General features: G+C 46.2%; 1 protein-coding gene and 1 pseudogene across 2 annotated transcripts in view; one reads left to right on the top strand and one right to left on the bottom strand.

The window, feature by feature from the left end:
* Positions 1–16,475, bottom strand: part of LOC147120835 (uncharacterized) — a 225,593-nt gene that overhangs the window by 47,706 nt on the left and 161,412 nt on the right. The window lies entirely within an intron of this gene.
* Positions 1–16,475, top strand: part of LOC147120837 (uncharacterized) — a 93,379-nt pseudogene that overhangs the window by 12,996 nt on the left and 63,908 nt on the right. Inside the window, exon 3 of the transcript XR_015075798.1 lies at positions 5,113–5,457. The product of XR_015075798.1 is annotated as an uncharacterized LOC147120837 (transcript). The remainder of the gene's footprint in view (positions 1–5,112; positions 5,458–16,475) is intronic.

Raw genomic sequence — 16,475 nt, 5'->3', positions numbered from 1 at the left:
ACCCCACTAGTCACTGCCTGCCACTTGGAAAAAGACCCGTTTATTTCAACTCTTTGCTTTCTGTCTGCCAACCAGTTCTCTATCCAAATCAGTACCTTGCCCCCAATCCCATGTGCCTTAACTGTAACTTTATGTATATCAGAGCCGTTGAAGATGCTGCTGGGGCCGAGGGGATTCGTCTATGAATCCGAAAACTTCAGAAGCTGTTGGATCCAGACTCAGAGATCCAAGAATATAAACGGTGTAACTGTGTCACAGGCTTTCATGTGTAGCAGAAGTGGCAAATGTAGGTCTCCACGGACATGGGCAACTAGGTGTGCCAGTGCCGATTCCAGACTCCTGAGGTACAAGTTCATCACTCATTCTGCCCCCTCCCCGAACTCCTCTTCCTCCTCCATAGAAACATAGAAACATAGAAGTTAGGAGCAGGAGTAGGCCATTCGGCCCTTCAAGCCTGCTCCGCCATTCAATGAGATCATGGCTGATCATCCAAATTCAGTACCTTGTCCCTGCCTTCTCCCCATATACCTTGATCCCTTTAGCCTTAAGAAATATATCCAAATCTTTCTTCAATATATTTAATGAACTGGCCTCCACCGCCCTCTGTGGCAGAGAATTCCACAGGTTCACCACTCTCTGGGTGAAGAAATTCCTCCTCATTTCAGTCCTAAATGGCCTACCCCTTATCCTTAGACTATGACCCCTGGTTCTGGACTCCCCGATCATCGGGAACATCCTTCCAGCATCTAGTCTGTCCAGGCCTGACAGAATTTTATAGGTTTCGATGAGATCCCCTCTCAATCTTCTAAACTCCAGTGAGTATAAGCCCAATCGACACAATCTCTCCTCATACATCAATCCTGCCATTCCAGGTATCAGCCTGGTGAATCTTTGCTGCACTCCTTCCATGGCAAGTACGTCCTTCCTCATATAAGGTGACCAAAACTGCACGCAATACTCAAGGTGCAGTCTCACCAAGGCACTGTACAACTGTAGCAAGACATCCATGTTCCTGTACTCGAACCCTCTTGCTACGAAGGCCGACATTCCATTTGCCTTCTTAACCGCCTGCTGCACCTGCATGCTTACCTTCAGCGACTGGTGCACAAGAACACCCAGGTCTCTTTGCACTTCCCCTTCTCCCAATCTATTGCCATTCAAATAATAATCTGCCTTCCTGTTTTTGCCACCAACGTGGATAACCTCACATTTATCCACATTATAGTGCATTTGCCATGTTTCTGCCCAATCACCTAACCTGTCCAAATTGTACTGGAGTTTCATGACATCCTCCTCACAGCATACCCTCCCACCCAGCTTTGTGTCGTCTGCAAATTTGGAGATATTACATCCAATTCCCCCGTCCAGATCATTAATATATATTGTGAACAGCTGGGGTCCTCGGACCGATCCTTGCGGTACCCCACTAGTCACTGCCTGCCACTCGGAAAACGACCCGTTTATTCCATCTCTTTGCTTTCTGTCCGCCAACCAGTTCTCTATCCAAGTCAATACCTTGCCCCCAATCCCATGTGCCTTAATTTTGCACGCTAATCTCTTATGCGGGACCTTATCGAAAGCCTTCTGAAAGTCCAAATACACCACATCCACTGGTTCTCCCTTATCTATTTTACCAGTTACATCCTCAAAAAATTCCAGTAGATTAGTCAAGCATAATTTACCTTTTGTAAATCCATGTTGACTTTGCCCAATCCTGTCACTGCTTACCAAGTGCTCTGCTATTACATCTTTTATAATGGACTCTAGCATTTTCCCCACTACCGATGTCAGGCTTACCGGTCTATAATTCCCCGCTTTTTCTCTGCCACCTTTTTTTGAATAGTGGGGTAACATTAGCTACCTTCCAGTCCATGGGTACTGTTCCAGAGTCTATCGAGTTCTGGAAGATGACCAGCAATGCATCTACTATTTCTAGGGCCACTTCCTGAAGTACCCTGGGATGTAGATTATCAGGCCCTGGGGATTTATCGGCCTTCAGTCCCATAAATTGTCCTAACACCATGTCCCTACAAATACTGATTTCTTTCAGTTCCACCCTTTCATCAGACCCTATGTTCCCCGGCATTTCTTGGAGGTTTTTTGTGTCCTCCTTTGTGAAGACAGAACCAAAATATGTATTTAGTTGGTCTGCCATTTCTTTGTTCCCCATTATAAATTCCCCCAATTCTGACTGCAAGGGACCTATGCTTGACTTCACCAATCTTTTTCTCTTCACATATCTATGAAAGCTTTTACAGTCAGTTTTTATGTTCCCTGAAAGCTTACTCTCATATTCTATTTTCCCTTTCTTAATTAATCCCTTTGTCCTCCTTTGTTGAATCCTAAACTGCTCCCAATCCTCAGGATTATTGCTTTTTCTGGCCAATTTGTATGTCCTCTCCTTGGATCTTATGCTATCACTAATTTCCCTTGTTAGCCACGGTTGAGTCACCTTTTTTGTTTTATTTTTATGCCAAACTGGGATGAACAACTTCTGTAGTTCATCCATTCGGTCTTTGAATGTTTGCCATTGCCTATCCACCGTCAACCCTTTGAGTGCCATTCCCCAATCAATCCTACCCAACTCATCCTCAGACCATCGTAGTTTTCTTTATTTAAATTGAGGACCCTAGTTTCTGAGTCAACTACTTCATTCTCCATCTTAATGAAGAATTCGATCATATTATGATCGCTCCGACCCAAGGGGCCTCGTACAACAAGATTGCTAATTAATCCTTTCTCATTACATAATACCCAGTCTAAGATGGCCTGACCTCTGGTTGGTTCCTCAACATATTGGTCCAGGAAACCATTCCGTAAACACTCCAGGAATTCATCCTCCACAGTATTGTTACTAATATGGTTGGCCCAATCTATATGTAGATTAAAGTCACCCATGATGACTACTGTGCCCTTATTGCACGCTTCTTTAATTTCCCTTTTAATGCCATCCCCAAACTCCGCCTTACTGTTTGGAGGTCTATATACCACTCCCACTCATGTTTTTCTCCCCTTAGTATTTCTCAATACCACGGGAGCCACTGGCAAGGCCCAATGGAATCTTCACACTGAGCAATGTGGTTAGAGAGGAGATTCACAGCTTGACAGCAGCAATTTCCATCACACTCCTTACTTGTGCCTTGTAGATGGTGCAAAGGCCTTGGGCAGTCAGGAGGTGAGACACTCGTCACAGAATGCCCAGCCTTTGACCTGCTCTTGTTGCCACATTATTTATGTGGCTGGTCCAGTTAAATTTTTGGTCAATGGTGTCACCCAGGATGTTGATGGTGGGGGATTCGGTGATGGTAATGCCGTTGAATGTCAAGGGGTGGTGTTTGGACCAAGGCTGTAATGAGGTCAGGAGTTGAGTGGTCTTGGCTGGACCCAAACTGGGCAGCAGTAAGCAGGTTATTGGTGATTAAGTGTCGCATGATAGCACTGTCGATGACACCTTCCAACATTTTGCTAATGATTGAGAGTAGACTGATGGGGCAGTAATTAGCCAAATTGGATTTGTCCTGCTTTTTGTGGACAGGACGTACCTGGGCAGTTTTCCACATTTTTGGATAGATGCCAGTGTTGTAGCTGTACTGGAACAGCTTGGCTAGAGGTGTGGCTTGTTCTGGAGCACAAGTCTTCAGCACAATAGCCGGGATGTTGTTGGGGCCCATAACCTTTGCTGTATCCAGTGCACTCAGTCGTTTCTTGATATCATGTGGAGTGAATCAAATTGGCTGAAGACTGGCTTCTGTGATGGTGGAGACCTCAGGATTAGGCCAATATGGATCATCCACTCAGCACTTCTGCTTGAAGATGCTTGCAAATGCTTCAGCCTTGTCTTTTGCACTCACGTGCTGGGCTCCACCATCTTTGAGGATGGGGATATTCATGAAGCCTTCTCCTCCCATTAGCTGTTTAATGGTCCACCACCATTCACGACTGGATGTGACAAGACTGCATTTGACCTGATCCGTTGATTGTGGGATCACTTAACCCTGTCTATAGCATGCTGCTTCCGCTTTTTAGCATGCATCTAGTCCTGTGTTGCAGCTTCCCCAGGTTGGCAGCTCATTCTTAGGTATGCCTGGTGCTGCTACTGGCATGCTCTTCTACACTCCTTGTTGGACCAGGGTTGGTCTCCTGGCTTGATGGTAAATGTAGAGTGAGGGATATGCCGGGCCATGAGGTTACAGATTGTGGTGGAATACAATTCTGCTGCTTCTGATGGCCCACAGCACCTCATGCTACTAGATCTGTTCTGAATCTATCCCATTTAACACAGTGGTAGTGCCACACAACACAATGCAGGTTGTCCTCAGTGTGAAGACAGGACTTCGTTTCCACAATGAATGTGCGGTGGTCACTGCTACCAATACTGTCATGGGCAGATGCATTTGCGACAGATAGATTGGTGTGGACGAGGTCAAGAATGTTTTTCCCTTGTGTTGCAGGCCCAGACTGGCAGCTATGTCCTTCAGGACTCGGCCAGCTCGGTCAGTAGTGGTGCTACCGAGCCTCTCTTGGTGATGGACATTGAAGTCCCCCACCCAGAGTACATTCTGTGCCCTTGCTACTCTCGGTGCTTCTTCCAAGTGGTGTTCAACATGGAGGAGTACTGATTCATCAGCTGAGGGAGGGCGATAGGTGGTAATCAGCAGGAGGTTTCCTTGCCTATGCTTGATCTGAAGCCATGAGACTTCATGGGGTCCAGAGTCAATGTTGAGGACTCCCAGGGCCACTCCTTCCCGACTGTATACCACTGTGCCGCCACCCCTGGTTGGTCTGTCCTGCCGGTGGGTCAGGCCATACCCAGGGATGGTGATGGAGGAGTTTGGGACATTGATTGAAAGGTATGATTCTGTGGGTATGACTATGTCAGGCTGTTGCTTGACTAGTCTGTGGGACAGCTCTCCCAATTTTGGCACAAGTCCCCAGATGTTGGTGAGGAGGACTTTGCCGGGTGGTCTGAGCTTTTCATAGCAGGCCATATAATGATAATTTGTTTAGAATTTACTGAAGCTAAGGGGAGCTGCCTGCATTTTCATTGAAAGACTTCAGACATTTATCAACATTCAGATCAGTTTTGAAATTATTGATATTTTTCTATTAAAGTTGCAAATGCTCCAGTCCTTCTCCAGTCTCCGAGCCTGGAACGTGTCACCGAGGGTCACTCGGCGCGGTTACAGTGTACCATGTGGAACGCCAGAGTGAACGACACCGATGTCCACTGGTACCGCCAACTACCAGGGCAAGATATGGAGCGGGTTTTAACACATGAGGCAAGTGGCAGCACACGAGGGACCCCAGGTTCCACTGACCGTCTCCAGCCTTCCAGAGACACCTCCAACAACAGCTTCATTCTGACAATCACAAACGTGCAGCCCAGTGACACTGCCGCCTATTACTGTAAAGTGTGGGGAGATATCAGCGGGAACGGAACCCAGCTCAATGTAACCAGTAAGTATAAGTTCCATTTAGTTTTATTCACAACAGCGTCACCACATAGCGGGTAATTCTGCAACTTTACACTCCCAGTAGAAAGGTACACACACTGGGAACATGGACTGGAGAACTGGGGCTGCGATGTTGTGGGCCGATCTCTGACCCACATTCCATGGGACTGTGGCTCCTCACTGGGACCACGGCATTGTGGAACCCCTCTTATATACACACTTCACTTCTGAATAGAACTGATAAGCTTCCCAAACTTGATGTAAATACTGTGTTTAGCCTAAAAAGTAATTTCAGTTATACTGACAGGAACCAGGAACTCTAAGGCGATTTAATTCTTTTAAAAATTCAACATTTCTAAACGTTAAAATGTACGTAATCCGTTGCAGTGCAACTCAGCAGTAGATATTTTGTCAATAATGTCTCACATTTTCTGTGCCTATTTTCTCCTTGTGACGGTCCAGTCCACAGGCACTGACTCCTGGCCCAAGTTGCCAGACACATCCACACATATCCCCACCCCTGGCACATTTCATCCCACCGCCCCTCACATCTCCACCACTGCCCACCCCACCCCTGATCTAATTCCTCAGCTGGTTTTTATGTAGCTCCTTTCCATTCCATACAAGATTCAATCATTTTCCACAAATTTGCCTGAAATAATGATTCCTGATTAAGTTGTAAAAAATATAATTTCAAATTTGGACTGGGAGGATTGGTTGGATGGGATTTGCGATGTACTGGGCAGAGGAACAGTTTAATCTCGTACCCAGTGCAGTTATTGAAATAGGGCAGGGATGACCATAACTAGTATAATATTCAGACGAACACCACGCACTCTGTTTTTTAGGTTCTCGCTGTCCTTTGAGAGAATTGTCTCAGAATTCACGCTGTTCTCACTCAGCAGTCCCATTGGCCTCTTTCATGCTCCTACTTCCTTCTGTTTGAATCAAACTTTGATCAAGTTTACCCTGTATTATGCATGCTCTTATAGAATCTTACAGCACAGGAGGAGGCCATTCGGCCCATCGTGCCTGTGCCGGCTCTTTGAAAGAGCTCTCCAATTAGTCCCACTCACCCCGCTCTTTCCCCAGAGCCCTGTAATTGTTTCCTTTTCAAGTATTTAATCAATTCCCTTTTGAAAGTTACTATTGAATCTGCTCCCTTTCAGGCAGTGCATTTCAGATCACAACAACTCACTACGTAAAAATCATTCTCACTCCTTGCTTTTGTACTCTATGCCTCTATTTATAAAGCCCAGCATCCCGTGTGCTTTTTTAACAACTTGTCCTGTCACTATGAAGATGTTTGTAGGTGAACCCCAAGGTCTCTCTGTTCCTGCACCCCCTTTAAAATTGTACCATTTTGTTTATTTTGCCTCTCCTCATTTTTCCTTCCAAAATGCATCACTTCACACTTCTCTGCATTAAGTTTAATCTGCCATGTGTCTGCCCATTTCACCAGTCCTCCTGGAGTCTGCTACTATCCTCCTCAATCTTTATTATATTTCCCAGTATTGGATCATCTGCAAACTTTGAAATTATGCCCTCTGCGCCCCAGTCCATTTTCAGCATTTAAAAAACCAGGTTCATGTCCTCTCTCGATGAAATAGCCTTGCTCCAGTGAGAACTGTTATATCCATGTATCTTAAAGTTATGTCCTTCAATAATCAGACAACAGACTGCAGGGAACGATCAACAGGTGTTTACTGAATGAGGGATCAAACTGCAACTGACTGTACAGATCACTACTCAGGGTTATATACAGGTGTGGTCACTGCCGGTACTACAGGATACAGGAGCTGTAAAAAGTAGTTCTCCCCCTTAAAGGTACACACATTACAATTCCTCCCCTTTTAGATTAACAGTACCATAACACTCATTTAACAATTAAATATCAAACTAATTACAATTAACACTTTTAACATGCAACATTAACTGAAAATAGTCTATTTATAAATTCAGTCTTTGGGGAGGCTTCCTGATTCTTTCTGGACAACGCCTTTCCCGAGTGTCTCGCTCTTGGTGTGGAGGCGATTCTAACACCCTGTCGTCAGTTGATTCATCAGCTTCCGATGCTATTGTTTCTGAGGTAGATGCGACCTGTACGTCGGGTTCCTCACCAGGTACGTATGGCCGAGACATGGGGTTGACTCGTTCCTGTGACTCTAGGATCTGGTCAGCATGGCAACTCACAGTGTTCTCCCCAACATCCACTGTGTACATTAGTGGCCCCTGCCGTGTGCATATCGTTCCTGGTTGCCATTTCTCTGTTCGGTAGTCATGGGCCAAGACTGGTTGCCCTACATTGAAGCTCCTTGTCGGCTTCTCATTGATGTGCTGGAATTGCTTACTCTCAACATCTCTTCGTACATTTGGTCTGAGCAAATCCAGACGAGATCTCAACCTTCGGTTAAAGAACATCATGGCCGGAGTCTGGTTGGTGACTGCATGTGTCGCATTTCTGTAGGCTAGCAGGAAATTGTCCACCTTATGCTGCAGTGGAATGTCATCATCGCACATGGCCTTTACTGCTTTTTTAAAGGTTTGTACGAACCTCTCAGCCAATCCATTTGTGGCTGGATGATACGGGACGGATGTGTAATGCCTTACCCCATTCCTGCTCATAAATCTTCGGAACTCTTCGGACACAAACTGTGGTCCGTTATCAGAGCAAATCTGCTCTGGCAAGCCGTTCCTGGCAAAAATGGTCCGTAGGACTGCAATAGATTTCTCTGTGGTGGTGGAGGACATTTTGATCACCTCAGGCCATTTCGAGTGCGCATCCACGGCTATTAAAAACATTGAGTCCATGAATGGACCAGCAAAATCAATATGCACCCGTTGCCATGGAGATGAGGGCCACTCCCATGGGTGTAGAGGGGCATGTGGTGGTGCATTTTGGACCTTCTGGCATCCTGAGCAGCTCTTTGTCAGGTCTTCGATTTGCTGATCGATCCCCGGCCACCACACATAAGCCCTAGCAAGGCTTTTCATATTCACCCCTCCCAGATGACCTTCGTGAAGCTCATTGAGCACTCTCTCCCTTAACTTGGGTGGAATTACCACTCGGGATCCACACATCAAGGTCCCCTGGCATACTGACAGCTGTTCTCTTCTGGATGAGAATGCTGGCAACAGTGAGTCACCATGCGCTGGCCATCCCTTCACTGTCAAATCATATACCCGAGACAGTGTCGGGTCATTTCGGGTCTCCTTCTCTATACCAGCGTTAGTTACTGGCAAGCATTCAATTATAGTCGAATGAAATATTTCGACAGGATCCACTGCTGGTGCTTCCTCCGCAGTAGGCAGTGGCAGGCGTGAAAGCCCATCAGCGTTTCCATGCTGTTTCGTGCCCTTATACTCAATTTCATATTGGTGCGCCCCTAGAAAAAGGGACCATCTTTGTAGCCGTTGCGCAGTCATCACCGGAACGCCCTTCTTTGGATTAAAGATGGAGACAATTGGTTGGTGGTCAGTCAGCAAGGTGAATTTCTGCCCGTGCAGATAGTGATTGAACTTTTTCACTCCTCACACTAGGCTGAGGGCCTCCCTGTCAATCTGGGCGTAGTTACGCTCGGCTGAGGTTAGTGACCGAGACGCAAAGGCTACTGGCCTCTCCGAGCTGTCCGGGAATTTGTGCGACAGCATCGCTCGAATGCCATAGGGTGATGCATCACACGCCAACCGAATTGGTAGTGTTGGGTTGAAATGAGCCAACACCTCTTTTGATGTGATCAATGCTTTGCTCTTCTGGAAAGCTCGTTTGCATTCGTCACTCCACTTCCATGGTACCCCCGTTTGCAGTAGGTTGTTCAGTGGGTGTAGTACGGTAGACAAATTCGGCAAGAACTTATGGTAGTAGTTCACCAGCCCGAGGAACGACCTCAGTTGCGACATATTTTCCGGTGCTGGAGCCTTGACTGCTGCCTCAATCTTTTCAAGGGACTTATGTAACCCTTCTTTATCAATAACATGGCCATAATACGAGATCTGCTTCTGGAAAAACTCGCATTTGTGGCGATTAGCTTGGAGCCCATATTCCTTCAATCTAGTGAGCACCTGCCCCAGGTTGGTGAGGTGATCACTATCATTTTCGCCCGTGACCAGGATGTCACCCAAATAACACTGGGTCCCTGGAATCCCTTGCAGGACTTGATCCATTGCCCTTTGACAAATAGCCGGAGCTGATGCTACCCCGAACACCAGCCGGTTGTATTGGTAGAGACCTTTATGAGTGTTGATCGTGAGGTACTGTTTCGAGGCTTCTTCTACCTCCATTTGCAGGTATGCCTGGGCCAGATCAATCTTAGTGAAGCGTTTCCCTCCAGATAGCGAGGTGAAAATATCTTCAATCCGCGGAAGCGGATATTGTACAGTGTGAAGGACTGGGTTCAGTATCACCTTAAAGTCCCCACAGATGCGAACCTTCTTTGGTTCCCCAGGCGTATTACTCAACGACCTCTTCATTACAGGAACGATGGGTGTAGCCCACTCGCTCCAGTCCACTTTGGACAGTACTCCTGAACGTTCCAAACCTTCCAGCTCTGCTTCGACGGCTGGGCAGACCCTGGTGCAAGGGTCAAGGATGTCTCGGAGCGGGTGCAGAGCATTCTGAAGGGGGAGGGGGATCAGCCAGTTGTCGTGGTACATGTAGGTACCAACGATGTAGGTAAAAAGAGGGAGGAGGTCCTACAAGCTGAATTTAGGGAGTTAGGAGCTAAATTGAAAAGTAGGACCTCAAAGGTAGTAATCTCTGGATTGCTACCAGTGCCACGAGCTAATAAGTTTAGAGAGAGTAAGATAGATAAGCTAAATATGTGGCTTGAGCAGTGGTGCAAGGGAGAGGGATTTAAATTCTTGAGGCATTGGAACCAGTTCTTGGGGAGGAGTGACCTGTACCAAGGGGACGGTCTACACCTGAACTGTGAGGGAGCCGATGTCCTCGGGGTAATATTTTCTAGGGCGGTTCGGGAGGATTTAAACTAATTTGGCAGGGGGATGGGAACCTAGGTAGTGGAAAAGAGGGAAGTCATATGAAGTCAGAAATAGATGGTAGAAAGGTGAGAAGCAATAAGCAAAGGAGAGAAACACAAAGGGCCAAACTAATTCATAATGAGAGTGTGAAAAAAGCAAGCCTGAAGGCTTTGTATCTTAATGCTAGAAGCATTAGGAACAAGGTGGATGAATTAGTTGTGGAAATAGAGGTAAACAAGTATGATTTGATTGGGATTACAGAAACGTGGCTGCAGGGTGGGCAAGGCTGGGAACTTAACATCCAGGGATATACAATATTTAGGAAGGATCGGCAAAAAGGTAGGGGAGGTGGGGTAGCATTGCTGGTAAAGGAGGGGATTAATGCAATGGAAAGGAAGGATATTAACTCGGATGAAACGGAATCTGTATGGGTAGAAATGAGAAATAGCAAGGGGAGGAAAACGTTAGTGGGTGTGATATATAGGCCTCCAAATAGTAATATGGAGGTGAGGGAAGGCATAAAAAGGGAAATTAGAGAAGCGTGCGATAAGAGCACAGCTGTCATCATGGGTGACTTTAATTTACATATTGATTGGACTACCCAAATTAGTAAAAATTCTGAGGAGGAGGAATTCCTGGAATGTTTTCGGGACGGTTATCTGGACCAATATGTCGAGGAGCCGACTCGAGATCAGGCCATTTTAGACTGGGTATTGTGCAATGAGAAGGGACTTATCAACAATCTTCTTGTACGAGGCCCCTTGGGTCAGAGCGATCATAATATGATCGAGCTCTCAGTCGAGATGGAGAGTGAGGGAATTGAATCAGAGACTAAGGTCCAGAACTTAAATAAAGGGAATTACGAGGGTATGAGACGGGAATTGGGTAAGATTGATTGGGTGGTGTTTCTGGGGGGATTGACAGTGGATAGACAATGGCAAGCATTCAAAGATAGAATGGAAGAATTCCAGAACATGTTTATACCGGTTTGGCATAAAAATAAACCTAAAAAGGTGGCTCAACCGTGGATAACGAGGGAAATTAGGGACAGCATAAAATCAAAAAAAAGGGCATATCAACTGGCAAAAAAAAGCACCAGACCGGAAGATTGGGGGCAGTACAGGATACAGCAAAAGAGGACAAAGGGATTAATCAGGAAGGGGAAAATAGAATACGAAAGTAAACTTGCAGCAAACATAAAGACAGACTGCAAAAGCTTTTATCGGTATATCAGGAGGAAAAGACTGGTAAAATCCCAAGTCGGTCCCTTGCAGTCCGATTCGGGAGAATATATAATGGAGAATAAGGAAATGGCAGACCAATTAAACTCATACTTTGGTTCTGTATTCACAAAGGAGGACACAAATAACCTCCCAGGAATATCGGCAAACATAGGGACTAATGAGAGGGAGGAGCTGACAGAAATTAGTATCTCTAGGGATATGGTGTTGGGTAAGTTGAGGGGACTGAAGGCCGACAAATCCCCGGGGCCTGATAAACTACATCCTAGGGTACTTAAGGAGGTGGCCCTGGAGATAGCAGATGCTCTAAGGATCATCTTCCGGAACTCCATTGACTCGGGAACAGTACCCGTGGATTGGAGGGTAGCTAATGTTACCCCAATATTTAAAAAGGGGGGTAGAGAGAAAGCAGGGAATTATAGACCAGTAAGCCTTACATCGGTTGTGGGCAAAATGCTAGAGTCCATTATTAAGGATAAAATAGCGGAGCACTTGACAAATGGGGAAAGGATCGGACAGAGTCAACATGGATTTACAAAGGGTAAATCGTGTTTGACTAATCTGCTGGAATTTTTTGAGGAAGTAACTGGTAAAATAGATGGGGGAGAGCCAGTGGATGTGGTGTACCTTGACTTCCAGAAAGCCTTCGATAAGGTTCCACACAAAAGATTATCATGCAAAATTAAGGCTCATGGGATTGGGGGCAAAGTATTAACGTGGATAGAGAACTGGCTGGCGGATAGAAAACAGAGAGTTGGAATAAATGGCTCGTTTTCGGAGTGGCAGGCAGTGACCAGCGGGGTGCCGCAAGGATCTGTCCTGGGACCCCAGCTGTTCACAATATATATAAATGATCTGGATCAGGGAATTGGATGCAATATTTCCAAATTCGCTGATGACACTAAACTAGGAGGAGGGGTGGGCTCTGATGAGGATGTCAGGAGGCTACAGTGCGATTTGGACAGGTTGGGGGAATGGGCGGATACGTGGCAGATGCACTATAATGTGGATAAATGCGAGGTTATCCACTTTGGGGGTAAAAACAGGAGGGTAGATTATTATCTAAATGGCAATAGATTGGGAGATGGGGAAGTGCAGAGGGACCTGGGTGTTCTTGTGCACCAGTCACTGAAGGAGAGCATGCAGGTGGAACAGGCGATTAAGAAGGCAAATGGTATGTTGGCCTTCATATCAAGGGGGTTCGAGTATAGGAATAGGGATACCTTACTACAGCTGTACAAGGTGCTGGTGAGACCGCATCTGGAGTATTGTGTACAGTTTTGGTCGCCCCATCTGCGGAAGGATGTTCTTGCCATGGAAAGAGTGCAGCGGCGATTCACCAGGCTGATACCTGGAATGGCGGGAATGACCTACGAGGAGAGATTGAATAGTTTGGGCTTGTACTCACTGGAGTTTAGAAGATTGAGAGGGGATCTCATCGAAACATATAAAATTATGGCAGGCCTGGACAGGCTGAATTCAGAGAGAATGTTTCCAATGGCAGGGGAGCACAGAACCAGGGGCCACAGTCTAAAAATAGCGGGCAAATCATCTAAAACAGAGATGAGGAAGAATTTCTTCACTCAAAGAGTGGTGAGCCTGTGGAATTCCCTGCCACAGAGGGCTGTGAAGGCTAATTCAATAAATATTTTCAAGAGAGAATTGGATATATTTCTGAAGGCTAAGGGGATTAAGGGTTACGGAGAAAAGGCGGGGACGGGGTACTGAACTGGTAAGATCAGCTAAGATCTCAGACGAAGATCAGCCATGATCTCATTGAATGGCGGAGCAGGCTCGAAGGGCCGTATGGCCTACTCCTGTTCCTATCTCTATGTTTCTATGTTTCTATAAGGTACCGGTCTGGCCTTAAAAAACTTTGGGCTTGCATTTTGCTCTATTTTGATCATCGCTGTTATGCCTTTTAGTGTTCCTAGTCCCTGCTGGAACACTTCTTGTGCGTCAGTTAGCATTTTTCACCGTCGTCCAGGTGTGACGTCGTCATCCTTTTTGGCATCTACAGTCAGTGCTTGTATGGAATGCCAATCTAGCTGTATCTTCCGGATCCATTCACGTCCTAGTAGTGGTAGTCATAGAGTCATAGAGTCATAGAGTTTTTACAGCACAGAAAGAGGCCCTTCGGCCCATCGTGTCTGCGCCGCCCATCCATCCCTGTCCAGTCTAATCCCATTTTCCAGCATTTGGTCCATAGCCTTGTATGCAATGGCATTTCAAGTGCTCATCCAAATGCTTCTTGAATGTTGTGAGGGTTCCTGCCTCTGCCACCCTTTCAGGCATTGAATTCCACATTCCAACCACCCTCTGGGTGAAAAAGTTCCTCCTCAAATCCCCTCTAAATCTCCTGCCCCTTATCCTGAATCTATGCCCCCTTGTTATTGACCCCCCCACTAAGGGGAAAAGTTCCTCTTTATCTACCCTATCTATGCCCCTCATCATTTTGTACACCTCAATCAGGTCCCCCCTCAGCCTTCTCTGCTCCAAGGAAAACAACCCCAGCCTGTCCAGCCTCTCTTCATAGCTGAGGCACTCCATCCCAGGTAACATCCTGGTGAATCTTCTCTGCACCCTCTCCAAAGCAATCACATCCTTCCTATAGTGAGGTGACCAGAACTGCACACAGTACTCCAGCTGTGGCCTCACCAGCGTTTTGTACAGCTCCATCATAACCTCCCTGCTCTTATATTCTATGCCTCGGCTAATGAAGGCAAGTATCCCATATGCCTTTTTAACCACCTTATCTACCTGCTCCGCTGCCTTCAGGGATCTATGTACATGTACACCAAGGTCCCTCTGACCCTCTGTACTTCCTAGGGTCCTACCACTCATTGTGTATTCCCTTGCCTTATTTGTCCGTCCAAAACGCATCACCTCGCACTTTTCAGGGTTAAATTCCATTTGCCACTTTTCCGCCCATCTGACCAACCCGTTTATATCGTCCTGTAGCCTGAGGCTTTCCTCCTCGCAATTTACCACCCCACCAATTTTCGTGTCATCTGCGAACTTACTGATCATACCTTTTACATTCTCATCCAAATCATTTATGTAGATCACGAACAACAAGGGACCCAGCACCGATCCCTGAGGTACCCCACTGGACACAGGCTTCCAGTCACAAAAGCAACCTTCAACCATCACCCTCTGCCTCCTGCCACTCAGCCAGTTTAGGATCCAACGCGCCAAGGCACCCTGGATCCCATGGGCTCTTACCTTCTTAACCAGTCTCCTATGCGGGACTTTGTCAAAAGCTTTACTGAAGTCCATGTAAACCACATCCACAGCATTTCCCTCATCCACCCCACTAGTCACCCCCTCGAAAAATTCGATCAGATTTGTCAGACATGATTTACCCTTGACAAAGCCATGCTGACTATCCCCGATTAATCCTTGCCTCTCCAAGTGGAGATTAATTTTGTCCCTCAGAATTTTTTCCAATAATTTCCCCACCACAGATGTTAGACTCACTGGCCTGTAATTCCCTGGTTTATCCCTGCTACCCTTCTTGAATAATGGTACTACGTTAGCTGTTCTCCAGTCCTCTGGTACATCCCCTGTGGCCAGAGAGGTTCTGAAAATTAGTGTCAGAGCCCCTGCAATCTCCTCCTTTGCCTCCCACAGCAGCCTGGGATACATCTCGTCCGGGCCTGGGGATTTATCCACTTTTTGGCCTGCTAAAACCGCTAGCACCTCCTCCCTCTCGATGCTAATATGTTCAAGTATGTCACAGTCCCCTTGCCCAATTTCTATGTCTACATCGTCTTTCTCCGTAGTGAACACAGATGCAAAAAATTCATCTAAAACCCCGCCTACATCCTCTGGCTCTACACACAGATTGCCACTTTGGTCCCTAATGGGCCCTACCCTTTCCCTGGTTATCCTCTTGCCCTTAATATACTTATAAAACATCTTAGGATTTTCCTTTATTTTGCTCGCCAGTGTTATTTCATGGCCCCTCCTCGCCCTCCTAATTTCTTTTTTAAGTATGCCCCTGCACTTTTTATACTCCTCTAGGGCTTCCTCCGTCTTTAGTCTTTTGTAACTGCCAAAAGCCCCCCTTTTATTTCTAATGCATTTTTGTATATCCCTTGTCATCCAAGGTTCCCTTTGCTTGTTGGTCCCACCCTTGACCTTTACAGGAACATGTTGGCGTTGTACTCTCTCAATTTCCCTTCTGAAAGTCTCCCATTGTTTTGATGTGGATTTTCCTATAAGCAGCTGCTCCCAGTCCACTTTGGCCAGATCCTGCCTTATCATATTAAAATAGTCCTCCATCTCGCAATAGATATAGGTCCATTTTTGGTGTTTCCTTGCCGTTATATATAACATTCCCCCTTATTTTTCCTTTGGGGTAGACTTTTTGCCCCGTGTACATTTTCAAGACAATCTTTGTATCTCTCAAGGGTATATGTGAGAATAGGCACTTGTAGTCCCTTCGGTTTATGACTGTTAGGGCTGATCTTGTGTCCAATTCCATTTTCACTTGGACTCCTGCTATCTTGAGCGTGACCTAGATAATTTGGTGATCCTCCGTTTTGATCACATTATGTAGTTTCAGACAACCCAGCTCCTTGCTTCCGGAGTCTGTATCACTCTTCTATTCGTCTGAACTACTCTCCGTCACCTTATGTACCTTCTTGTACTTCTCCTGTGGAGATTTCTTGCTGTTGGTTTTCTTTCCCGACCTGCAGACTCTTGCTATGTGTCCTACTTTTCCACACTTTCTGCACACTTTGTCCTTGAACCAGCAATCATTATGGTCGTGTGTTGTTCTGCCGCAGTGATAGCACTT

The sequence above is a fragment of the Somniosus microcephalus genome, chromosome 3, assembly GCF_052327205.1.
Source record: "Somniosus microcephalus isolate GS21.2 chromosome 3, FLI_Smic_1.0, whole genome shotgun sequence".
Lineage (NCBI taxonomy): Eukaryota > Metazoa > Chordata > Chondrichthyes > Squaliformes > Somniosidae > Somniosus > Somniosus microcephalus.
Note: the sequence above shows the minus strand (reverse complement) of the source record. Positions and strands in the feature narration are given on the sequence as shown.